Source organism: Macaca nemestrina, chromosome 1 (genome assembly GCF_043159975.1).
Source record: "Macaca nemestrina isolate mMacNem1 chromosome 1, mMacNem.hap1, whole genome shotgun sequence".
NCBI classification, from domain to species: Eukaryota; Metazoa; Chordata; class Mammalia; order Primates; family Cercopithecidae; genus Macaca; species Macaca nemestrina.
The window spans coordinates 141,734,786-141,747,794 of NC_092125.1; the positions used below are offsets into that span (position 1 = coordinate 141,734,786).

Below are 13,009 nucleotides of genomic sequence, written 5' to 3' on the forward strand. Positions count from 1 at the left end.
GGGCACTCAGCCTAATTTCGGCATCTGAAAAACAGGGGGCCTGCTCCCCCTAGGAAGCCAGGAGGGCAGCCAGGACTGGGACAGTGGCCTTGTCAGAAGGTGGGAAGTGCGAGAGGGGAAGATGCAGGTGCCACAGAGGAGTGCAGAGGACTCTTCACAAGCTCCTTGAGATATTCCTGGGACTCTCAGACTTAGAAGTGGGCCCAAGTTATGGGTTTGGGAATGCTAATAATGTAAAATGTTAAATTTTCTTAAATAACAACAACAAAAAAAACCCACATGGCAAATAGAGTAGATGGACCATGAAAATTGTATGAAATAAAAAAGCTTTATATTTTAAAACTTTTAAAGACATTGTTTTCCTACAGATCTAGGTTCAAGAAATGCTCTGGCACTAACAATATGTATGGCATTAAGTCACTTGACCTCTCTGCTGCACTCTTTTCTCATCTGTAAAGTGGATGTAATAATACTACCCATGTGGTTATTGAAAGGATTAAATGAGATAATAATGTGCATAAGACACATGATTAGCCCAGAGTCTGGCATGCTCTAAGTGCTCAATAACTAGGTAGAGGCTCCAGCATGGCAGCCTATTCCTAATCCCAGTCTGAACTGGTCTGGGGAAACTTGGGTGTGGACTTAATATGTTATTCAGCTTTCTCAAGTAATGATCCATTAGAGGGGACTGTTGGGTCCTCATGCTTTGCAGGTCACAGAGGTGAAATATTCTCCATGGGGATGTAGGCTTGACAGATAGGGAGAGGCAGGAAACAGGGCCAGCTTCAAAGGTATGCAACCTGTGCAGTCTCACCAGGCCCTGTCTGCAAAAGGGCCCTGTGCTTGGTTTAATGTTGTGCTGTCACCATCTTGAAATTCTTAATAATTTTCTCTTTGAACTTGTGTCTTGTAAGTGAAGTTTTGATAGACGATGGAGCATGCATGTTGAGGAGATGCATGCAATATATGTGTCTGCCATTCCTTGCTGCTCCATTTGCATGTAGCATTCGTGATGCCTCATTGAGCACATAATGTGGGTGTACCCGCAATGCGTGGGAGTTTGGGCAAAGTGAGTACAAGATGAAGGTGTTTCCACCACTGAGCAAGCTGGGTCCCTGCCAACACCAAAAGGCCATGCTGTCCATTCAAATCAGAACTTGTTATGAATGCAGAAAGAAGGCAATGGCATTCTAAGAAGCAAAAACGACCAAGGAAACCTATCACACCCTTTCTTACTCCCTTGCATTTGCCAGCCACTTTCAGGGAAAAATAATGATGTAGAAGGAAAGACAAGATAGGTCAAACCATTGCTCTTTTTCCTTTCAGTCCTTCCTTATTCAATAGTAAACTGAAGGTAGAGAGTGTTGGTAGAACATGCGCGCAGCAAGTTGTGCAATGAAAACAATTCCATTAATTTTGTGTAGTGTCTCCACTGTTCCAGAAAGCATGAAATACATAGGCATGGCCTGGCACGGTGGCTCATGCCTTTAATCCCAGCACTTTGGGAGGCCGAGGTGGGCAGATCATGAGGTCAGGAGTTCAAGACCAGCCTGGCTGACATACTGAAACCCCGTCTCTACTAAAAATACAAAAATTAGCCAGGCATGGTGACATGAGCCTGTAATCCCAGCTACTCAGGAGGCTGAGGCAGGAGAATTGCTTGAACCTGGGAGGTGGGGGTTGCAGTGAGCTGAGATTGCACCACTGCATTCCAGCCTAGGCGACAGAGCAAGACTCTGTTTTGGGGGGAAAAAAATACATAGGCATATGCACACCATGAAATGAAAACTATATAATTTCAGTGATTCTACAAAGAAATTATATGCCCTTATATTTGCATTTAAAACAGGTTTTGTGTAATATGGAGCTGAATGGTAAAATTCATGCTAACAATTTAAAAACATCAATTTTTCTTTATTTAGAACAACATTAAATAGCAAATAAAAAAACATATGGTGAATATAGACCATGAAAAAGTACGTGAAAGAAAAATGTTTTGTATTTTAGTATTTTTAAAGGCCTTTTTTCCTGCTTTTTTAGTAAGAAACTCTATGTTGTCATTTTGCACTGGGCCCAACAAATTATGCAGACAATCCTGGCAGCCAGTTGATATATGTGTTGCAGAGTTTTAAAACGTTTCCATGTCACCCTCCTTCCCCGCCGCCTGGGCCACCTGGACTAAGTTGAGTAGGGCTGTGTTGTCAGAGAGAGCCTCACTGGGCAAACAGCCTCCTCCTTCTTTTCTTGGATTTATCTTTCTTTTTCTCGAGAATGGCAAAGTCCTAGAGTGCTCAGATGAAGGTGCTGGCCACCCTCAGCCAGATTTTCACCGAGGCTCCAGGCCTGCCTATCGCCTTTAAAAAAACTTGGCTCCTTCTATCTCACCAGGAGACAACCGGGGGCTTGTGGCCAAAGCCCCATCCAGGAAGACTTTCCCTGTAGGCATGTGTATGTGTGTGTATGTATCGCCCTCTGGGCTTATCTTCATAGCAGGGGCTTGTTCACGGCTTGGTTGGGACCCCCACACTCTCATCTCAGTGTTAACAGTCATGAGAGTCCGCTCCCAGAATCTGTCCCCATGCCTTTCTCTCCTGGCCACCTGTCAGCACTCCAGGGTTCGGAGGGAGAGTGGTGAGGGCTGATGAACTGGTGAGAGGCCCTAGGAGAGGCCGTGCTGGGAGGGTGGACCTGCCAGAGAGGGCACCTCCCCTGCTGAGGAAGCAGCAACAGCGGGGATGTGAAGAACTCTTCTATAACGAGCGCGGGCGAGTGAGGACAGGGGCATCAATCACCACCAGCGGTGACACCGTCCCAGCTCTTCCTGTCAGCAGCTGGCTTCTCTCCTCACCTCTTCTGGGACTGGGGATCTGGAGGCATCCTGAGTGAGTTCCATGTGTGCCAGGCAGGGCCTTTCCAAGGCTGCAGTGACTGCTTACTGCCGCCTCTTGAGTACAGTTTGCTCGAGTTGAATTGTCTGTGTCCAAAGAATTGTTCCAACCATTGCAAAACAAAACCCTTACAATGACACAAATGACTGAGACAGGGGCAGGGTTACAGGTTTGTCTTTCATAGTACCATTTTTGGTCAATGGGGGAGCCAAGGAATATTGCTGGGAAAATTCATCTACTCATGCAGTGTTTTTATTATCTACCTATTTTATAAAAGAAGTCCTGGGATTCAAAGATGAATACAATGCACTTAATGTCCTTAAAAGCAGACCCCTTAATAGGGAGGACAGCAGAGTAATAACAGAATTATCAAACACATACAGCACCACTGGCCGGGCTGTAATCCCGCCATCAACAAAGAGCTGAGGGCACCTAAAGGAGAAAGTGCCTAACTCTGAACAGATTCAGGGAAGTTGTCCTGTGAAGTGACACACTTGCTGAACCTGAAGAATGTATAGGAGTTTTCCAGGAGGTTAAAGTGCGTGTGTGCAGGAAGCAAAGAGACAGAAGTTGGTGTGTAGCCTAGTTTATCCTAGAAGGGGGAAAAGGGAATGTAAAGGTATGAAAGTATAGATGAGCAAGTAAGGGCAGATACCAGGGGATTTGGGAACGGCGAGGAAGCTGAAAGCTCTGGAGTGATCAGCCCTTCTAGATTGTGGGGTCCAGGGAGGGTGTGAGGAAAGAGGTGGCAGTCTCTCTGGGCCTCTGCTGATGGACTATTTTGACTGGCAGAGCTAGAGAGGGGAGTATTCCAGGAGATGAGATAGTACACACTGAGTAGAAAACCCAGGGCATGTTTGGATGACAGCAAAGTTTAGCTGGTGTGTAGAGAAAATGAATAGCAGAAATGGTTAGAAAGAAGGTCTGCCGAAGAGTTTGGACTTTAATTCCTTTGGTAAATGGGAACCACTAAAGTTTTTTTGTTAGTGGTTTTGTTGTCATTGGTCTCTCTCTCTCTCTCACTCTCTCTCGTGCATGTGCACGCATGTTTTTTGTAAAGACAAAGTCTACGTTGCCAGGCTGGTATCAAACTTCTTTATTTTTTTAATGAAAGGCCTGACATATTTATTACTGAACCCAGCCAATCAATGTGTTTATAACAGATTCAGAGAGGAAAACATGTCGAACTCTCCAGATAGTGGTGACATTTCCAGCTTGATATGGTAACGGGATTGTGACCTTCAGGCAGCATAAATATGTGTGCCATCTCATGTGCAATTCCTTATAGACCTAGCTTGGTTCATCTCCAATGTCTCCTGTTGGAGTTGTACCTGATTTTATTACCAGTTTTCATCCGAATCCACTGGGGAATAGGACAATTTTGCTTTTGTTTGCTGACCAGGAACTGCTTAATCTTGAAAGTCTTGTGAGAAGACATGGCGAGAAGTGGAGTCAAGCACACAGCACAATGGTGGAGACAGGAAGACAGCGCTGTCTCTTCCTCAGCCTCCCAAAGCACTGGGATTCAGGCATGAGCCACTGGGCACAGCCCTCATTATTGTTTTTGAAGTACAATTTACATGCAGCAAAATTCATCCTTTTTAGCATTCTATGAGCTTTGGCCAATGTATGTATTCATGTAAACACCACCACAGTCAACCTGTAGAATGTTTCCAACATGTCACGTTTGTTTATGCCTCTGTAGTCAACCTTTCTCCCCACACTAGCCCCTCAAAACCACTGATGTGGCCAAGCTCGGTGGCTCATGCCTGTAATCCCAGCACTTTGGGAGGCCAAGGTGGATGGATCACCTGAGATCAGGAGTTCAAGATCAGCCTGACCAATATGGTGAAACCCTGTCTCTACTAAAAATACAAAAAACTAGCTGGGCCTGGTGGTGGGCGCCTATAATCTCAGCTACTCAGGAGGCTGAGGCAGAAGAATCCTTGAACCCTGGAGGCAGAGGTTGCAGTGAGCCAAGATCGTGCCATTGCATTCCAGCCTGGGCGACAGAGCGAAACTCCATCTCAAAACAACAACAACAACAACAACACACCAATCTGTTGTCCACCTCTAGAGTCTTCCCTGTTGCAGAATGTCCTATACATAGAATCACATAGGAAGCAGCTTTTTAAATGTGGTTTCTTTCACTTAGAATAACACATTTGAGATTCATCTATGTTTTTGTGTGTGTCAAGAGTCTGCCACTTTCCTTGTTAAGTAGTATTCTATTGTGTGGATATACCTATCGTTTATCCATTCACCAGTTGAAAGGCATTTGGGCTATCTCCAGATTGGGATGATTATAAAGAAATCTACCATCAACATTCATGTACAGGTTTTTGTGTGATCATAAGTTTTCAATTCACTTGGGTAAATTCCCAAATAAACAAGAGTAAGATTGTTGGGTTGAATAAGTGTTTATAAATGTATGTTCAACTTTATTTTAAGAAGAAGCCTACCGGACAGATGTAGTGGCTCACACCTGTAATCCCAGCACTTTGGGAGGCCAAGGCGGGCAGATGACCTGAGGTCAGGCGTTCGAGACCAGCCTGGCCAACATGGAGAAACCCTGTCTCAACTAAAATACAAAAAATATTAGCCAGATGTGGTGGCATGCATTGTAGTCCCACCTACTGGGGAGGCTGAAGGAGAGGAATTGCTTGAACCCGGGAGGTGGAGGGTGCAGCACCACTGCATTCCACCCTGTCGTCAGAGCAAGATTCTGTCTAAAAAAATAAATCAATAAAAGAAACCCACCAATTTTCCAAAGTAGATGTAGTATTTGAAAGTTCTAATTATACACATCCTCACCAGCACTTAGCACAGGCACACCTGGTTTTATTGAGCATTGCTTTATCGTGCTTCACAAATACCGTGCTTTTTACTCGTTGAAGGTCTGCGGCAACCCTGCATTGAGCAAGTCTATTGGTGCCATTTTTCCAACAGCAAGTGCTCACTTCTGGTCTCTGTGTCACAGTTTGGTAATTCTCACAATATTTCAAACATTTTCATTATTATTATATATGTTATCTTAATCTGTGATCAGTGATCTTTGATGTTACTGCCGTAATTGTTTTGATACACCACAAACCACCCACCTATAAGATGGTGAACTTAATCAATAAATGTCATGTGTGTCTAACTACTCCATTGACTTGCTGTTCCTCCATCTCTCTCCCTCTCCTTGGGCCTCCCTATTCCTTGAGACACAACAATTTTTATATTAGGTCAATTAATAACCCTACAATGGCTCCTAAGTGTTCAAGTGAAAGGAAGGGTCGCACATCTCTCACTTTAAATTAAAAGCTAGAATTGATTAAGCTTAGTGAATGAGACATGTTGAAAGCTGAACTAGGCTGAAAGCTAGGCCTCTTGCACTAATTAACCAATTAACCAAGTTGTGATTGCAAAGAAAAGGTTTTTGAAGGAAATTAAAAGTGCTACTCCAGTGAACACACAAATGATAAGAAAGCAAAACAGCCTTATTGCTGATATGGAGAAATTTGAGTGGTCTGGATAAAAGATCAAACCAGCCACCATATTCCCTTAGGCCAAAGCCTAATCCAAAACAATCTCCTAACTCTCTTCAATTCTGTGAAGGCTGAGAGAAGGAAAGAAGCTACAGAAGGAAAGTTTGAGGTTAGTAGAGGTAGGTTCACAAGGTTTAAGGAAAGAAGCCGGGCGCGGTGGCTCAAGCCTGTAATCCCAGCACTTTGGGAGGCCGAGGTGGGCGGATCACGAGGTCAGGAGATCGAGACCATCCTGGCTAACACGGTGAAACCCCGTCTCTACTAAAAAATACAAAAAACTAGCCGGGCGAGGTGGCGGGCGCCTGTAGTCCCAGCTACTCGGGAGGCTGAGGCAGGAGAATGGCGGGAACCCGGGAGGCGGAGCTTGCAGTGAGCTGAGATCCGGCCACTGCACTCCAGCCTGGGTGGCAGAGCGAGACTCCGTCTCAAAACAAAAACAAAAACAAAAACAAAAAAAAAAAAAAAAAGAAGCCATCTCCATCACATAAAAGTGCAAGGTGAAGCAGCAAGTGTTGATGTAGAAGCTGCAGCAAGTTATCCAGAAGATCTAGCAAAGATCATAAATGAAGGTGGCTGCACTACACAACAGATTTTTAATGGAGATGAAACAGGCTTACTTTGGAAGAAGATGCCATCTATGGCTTTCATAGCTAGAGAGGCAAAGTCAATGCCTGACTTCAAAGCTTCAAAGGATAGGCTGACTCTCTTGATAGGGGTTAATGCAGTTGATGACTTTAAGGTGAAGCCAATGCTCATTTACCATTCCAGAAATCCTAGGGCCCTTAGACTTTTGCTAACGTGTGCTCTGTAAGTGGAACAACAAAGCCTGGATGACAACACATCTGTTTCCAGCATGGTTTATTGAATATTCTAAGCCCACTGTTGAAACCTATTGCTCAGAAAAGAAGATTCTTTTTAAAATATTACTGCTCTTTGACAATGCACCTGTCACCCAAGAGCTCTGAGTGGAAATGTACAAGGAGGCTGATGTTGTTTTCATGCCTGCCAACACAACATCCATTCTGCAGCCCATAAATCAGGAGTAATTTGGACTTTTAAGTCTTATTATTTAAGAAATACATTTCATAAGGCTGTAGCTGCCACACATAGTGACTCCTCTGAGGGATCTGGAAGTGCATGGAAAATCTTCTGGAAAGGAATCGCCATTCTAGATGACATTAAGAACATTTGTGATTCATCAGAGAAGGTCAAAATATTAGCATCAATATAAGTCTGAAAGTTGATTCCAACCCTGATGGATGACTTTGCGGGGTTCGAGAAGTCAGTGGAGGAAGTCACTGCAGATGTGGTAGAAACAGCAAAAGAACTAGAGTTAGAAGTGGAGCCTGAAGGTGTGACCGAATTCCTGCAATCTCATGATCAAAGTTGAACAGATGAGAAGTTGCTTCTTAGGGATGAGTAAAAAAGTGGTTTCTTGAGATAGAACCTATTCCTGTTGAAGATGCCATGAATATTGTTAAAATGACAACAAAAAATTTAGAATATTCTATCAACTTAGTTGATAAAACAGTGGCAGGGTTTGAGAACATTGACTCCAATTTTGAAAGAAGTTCTACTGTGAGTAAAATGCTATCAAACAGCATCTAATGCTGCAGGGAAGATGTTCATGAAAGGAAGAGTCAATCGATGCGGGAAACCTTGTTGTTATCTTTAAGAAATTGCCACGGCCACTCCAACTTTCAGCAACCACTCCCCTGATGAGTCAGCAGCCATCAACACTGAGGCAAGACACTCCACCAGCAAAAAAGATGATAACTTGCTGAAGGCTCGGGTGATTGTTAGCATTTTGCAGCAATAAAGTATTTTAAAATTAAGATACATATATTTTTTAAGACATAATGCTGTCGTACACTTAGTAGACTACAGTATAGAGTAAACATAACTTTTATATGCTCTGTGAAACAAAAAAAATTCATGTGACTTTTTTTTTTTTGTGATATTCACTTTGTCCTGGTGGTAACTGAACCCTGCGTATCTCTGAGGTGCCTGTATTGTAATTTTTAATTTTAGCTATTCTGTGTGTGGTAGAATGTCATTGTGGCCTTAACTTGCATTTCCTTAATGATGTCGAGTATCTTTTCATGTGTTTATTTGCCATCTTTATATCTCTTTTGGTGAAGGGTCTGTTCAAATCCACTAGAGTGCTGTGATCACAGTTCCGTGTTAGGAGATTATCCTGGCAGTGGTGTCCTGTCTTGCTACTCAAGCTATCAAATGAGGACCGACAGCATCTGCATCTCCCAGGGGCTTGATAAAAATGCAGCACTTTGGCCTCATCCCAGTCCAGCCCAATCAGACTCTGCATTTGAACAAGATCCCCAGGTGATTTGTGTGCCTGTTAAACTTTGAGAAGCATTGGTGTTCAGAAGAAATTAGAAGAGAAGGGAAAAATGTAAGGGAGTAATTTAGGAAGCTATTGCCATATAGAGAACTTAGGAAGGCCGAACAGTCAGAAGGCAAAGGAAGTAAGAATCCACACATCTACTGGCCCAGTCTGGAAACTTGGCTCAGGGTCTGAGTCCCTATCTGTTCCCTTACTTGTGTCCCGCTGCTGGATAAAGGCCCATGTGGTAACAAAGAGGGTCTTCACAGGAAATCCCATTACCTGGAACAGCAGACACATCTGTCCAGGCCTCTAGTTACAACCTGAGGGATGGTAGCGTGGGGAGGCTTGTTGGGTCCCTAAGGCAGGACAGGGATAGGATTCCATTTCATCAATTGCTTTAGCCAGTACTGGCAGTGCCTCTGATACGGCAGTAACCGTGCTGGATACACATGAGTAAGGTCCAGCCCTCAGATGAAAGTCATGAACTAGTGGAAGAGACAGAGAGATGTAATTACAGTTCAGTAGGATCAGTGTCATAGCAGAGATCTCTCTCTCTGTCTTTCTCTAAAATACTGTACAAGCCTAGAACTTAGAGAAGGGACAGAGGGATTCAGAAAAAAGTTAACAGTTGTCTTGGGTTTTAGAATTTTAATAATAGCTAACATTGATGGAGCACCATCATGGAGCTATGTGCCAGACCCGTATTTTAGATTACACATTACTGTGTTTATTCCTCACAGTGGCCTTCTGAGATAGGAACTGGTGTTAGCCCCATTTTATAGACAACGTAACCATGGGCACGCCCCAGGCCTTTTAGCTAGATTCCCACTCAGTCTGTCTGGCACCAATGTTTGCTTTCTTAACTGAGCTTGCACCGTGAGCCAGGGGGTGTCTGAGAGAACCCCAGGGAGAACAGATGCAGAAACCGGTGTCCATAGCCCAAGGAGCCCCCAGACCTTGCCTCTGCCCCTTCGCCCAGAGTGACTGAAGAGATTGACAGATGCCTAGGCAAAGCCTTCGAGCTGCCTGGGGAAGGTCAGGCATTGCCAGAGGCACCTGGCTGTCCTGTTTGCTGCTGAGCAGCCTTTGGTCAAGCTTCCATGGTCAGCCTCTGCTCTGGCCGCTGCCTTTCTCTGCAGGCAGAGCTGGACAGTGTCAAAGCTTGGCTCTCCTTCGATCTCACATAACTGTGGATTTCTCCTCTATCTAAGGAGATAAAGCCAAAGACAGGGTTTTGCTATTTCTCAGCCGCCCCTGACAGCATAGAGGTCTGTACATTGTAAAGATTTCCAAAAAGGAACTCTGTTATGGTTTTTAGAAGTAAACCTGGAGAAACAGGGTAGACATGCCCCTCAGCATGCCTTTGTAAAGGCCTCTTGCCCCTCCCCACAACTGCCACCCCGCTCCCGACACGTCAGCTTTGTAAGCTCCTTGAGTTCAAGGACATGTATGCAGTTTACATTCTTCCTGCAGTGCCTTCGTGCTGTGCCTACCCAAGGGAGGCGCTCCAGAAGTGGTGGTTGTGCCGATACCTCAGGAGGCTGAAGCATGGGGAGATTGTGCCTCACAGCAGTGAGGAGCACAGTCTCTGGATCTAGCCTGCCAGGCTGATCCTGTCCTGGCCCCTTACCAGCTGTGCAACATGAAGCAAGTTGCTTAAACTCTCTGGGCCTTAGATTTTCCTCTGGAAGATGGAGATAATTGTTTCTGTCTCCTACAGATGTTGTGAGGTTGAAGTGAGTTATAAATACTGGTGGTCCCTGACTTAAAATTTCTTGGCTCTGTGATGGTGCGAAAGTGACACTCATTCAGTAGAAACTGAACTTTCAATCCTGAATTTTTGATTTTTAATGATTATAAAATTTTTATTTTAATGATTATAAAAGATGCTTTGTGTTCCATAATTGCATCCAATTGTAGACTAATGTAAGTGTTCTAAGCATGTTTAAGGTAGGCTAGGCTAAGCTGTGATGTCAGTAGGTTAGGTGTACTTGCATTTTTTGACTTACTACAGGTTTATTGGAACACCCCATTGTAGGTCCCAGCCTGTAAAGTGCTTAGAAGAGTATCTAACCCATATTAAGCACAATGTAATGATTAGCATAACAGAAGAGAGCAGTTTTTGGAATCAGAACTGGATTGGACTGGGTTGGAATCCCAGTCTCATCCCCTTCTAGCTGTGACTTTGGGCTAGTTACTGAACCTCTCTAAGTGTCAGCTTCCACATCTGAAAAATGGGGATGATAACACCCTCATTGAAGGATGAGGGAGAGCAGGAAAAGCAGTAACAAGGCCAGGTGCAGTGGCTCACACCTGTAATCCCAGCACTTTGGAAGGCTGAGGCAAGCAGATCACTTGAAGCCAGGAGTTCAAGACCAGCCTGGCGAACATGGTGAAACTCGTCCCTACTAAAAATACAAAAATATTAGCTAGGTGTCGTGGTGGATGCCTGTAGTCCTAGCTACTCAGGAGGCTGAGGCAGGAGAATTGCTTGAATCACGAGGCGGAGGTTGTAGTGAGCTGAGATCGCGCCACTGCACTACAGCCTGGGAGACAGAGCAAGACTCCATACCCCATCCCACCCCACAACTCTACCCCCCAAAAAAGGGCAGTAACAAAAGTATAAGGCTGGCCTGGTGCCTGCTTAGAGTAAGACTGCTGTAATCATATGGTTTATTGATTCACTTGTCCACCTGATTTGAGGGGAAGGCAGACATGGCTGCTCTTTGGTTGACCTGATAAGGTGCCTTCACCCCTATCTAGGGCAAGTGGAAGTCATGGGCAATTGGAGGTCAAAGGCAACAGGACAGCTGAGTTGTGTTCATGGTGAACCTAACACTTAAAAGGGCAGAACCAACAAGATGAATTCAATAGGCGCCCTGAGGTAAGACGAGCAAAATGGCCCCTAGTTTAGAAAGTAAACACTAGAAAATGTGGCAGCTGCAGGGGCCGAGGACAGGGATGCAGAACTGGAGCCACCTCCAAGCCACGGTTACCTAGAACCTCTGTGTATCTCTGCCCTCGGCAATCTGCCTGCAGCCTGGGTCTCTGTCTCATTTCATAGCTCATTACCCGTTTCTAGGTATTTCAGGCTCTGTACAGATAAGTCTGTGCCATTTATGGTTGCCGGGACTGGAGTTCTCAGTAAACCTTGCTGACAGATAATGTGCAACATCAGAGTACTTCCAGCAAACCTTGGGTCAAGAACAGGGAGCGGGAGGAGAGATGAAGAGCAAACATCCACAGAAGATCAGTGGAGAAAGCCTGAGTCTTAGTAGAACTCTTGTACAGGGTGGCCAAGGACACGGTCTTCTGAGTTTCTTCGAAGGTGGCCTTGGGTGGATGGTCTCAGGCAGGAGGCTGTTTATCACCTCTGTCTTTTGATGCATCTTCACTGTGACCATGGCAGTGGGGCCCCTCCCATCCCTTTGAGCACAGCCTGCCGGAGCTCCTGGGGAGGAGGTGCATGGAAGGAGGGCGAGGGTTGACACCAGAGATGGGGGCAGCACCGAATCACAGAGGGCCTTGGCTGCAGAGCCAAGGAATCCGAACCGCATTGTGTAAGCAACAGGCAGCCAGTGAGGGACTTTAATCAGGGAAGCAGAACGATTTGATGGGTGTTTTAGAAACTTTGTTCTCCGCTGTGTGGAAGATAAGCATCTTGAGAAGATAAAGGAAACACTGTCTAATTTTTTAAAATGTACTATATTTTCCAAGTGAAGCCTACATCACTGATATCACTTTCCTCTAGTTATGTATTTTCATTGATGCAATCTCTTTAAAAGGTCAAGGAAAATTTTTATTATCTTAAGCCTTTGATGATGCCCTAGTTTGTCCCTTCCCCACATGTAAAGTAGGGCACAGAGAAATCAGGCAACTCTCCCAAACTCCTGCAGTGGGTTTTTAGCACAGCCAGAAAGGACTTCACAGAGTGTGGATTCTCAGAACTGTGCTCAAATTAGATCCTGCTGCAATCCACCGACACAACCAGGTTTGCCCTTAAAGTGATCCACCTCCTAAAAAGTGACTTTCAACTTCGAAAAAGAGAATACCTAGGTTTTCGAAACCTGGCTGAGATGGAGTTCCAGGTTAGATTTTTGCAGATCACTGCCTTAGTTTCCTTCTGCAATACCAGTCTTGCATCATTAATGTTTCTCAGTGGTTTTCCTGCCAGTCACTTCACTGTATTCCAAGTATAAACACAGTGTCATTGTTGACCTCTAGCCCGGAGGGGCTACCAG

The 13,009-nt window shown here is 44.8% G+C and overlaps 1 pseudogene; it reads left to right on the forward strand.

The window, feature by feature from the left end:
• Positions 1-6,137: 6,137 nt before the first annotated feature.
• On the forward strand, positions 6,138-12,382 carry LOC139356101 (tigger transposable element-derived protein 1-like; annotated as a pseudogene).
• Positions 12,383-13,009: the final 627 nt, after the last annotated feature.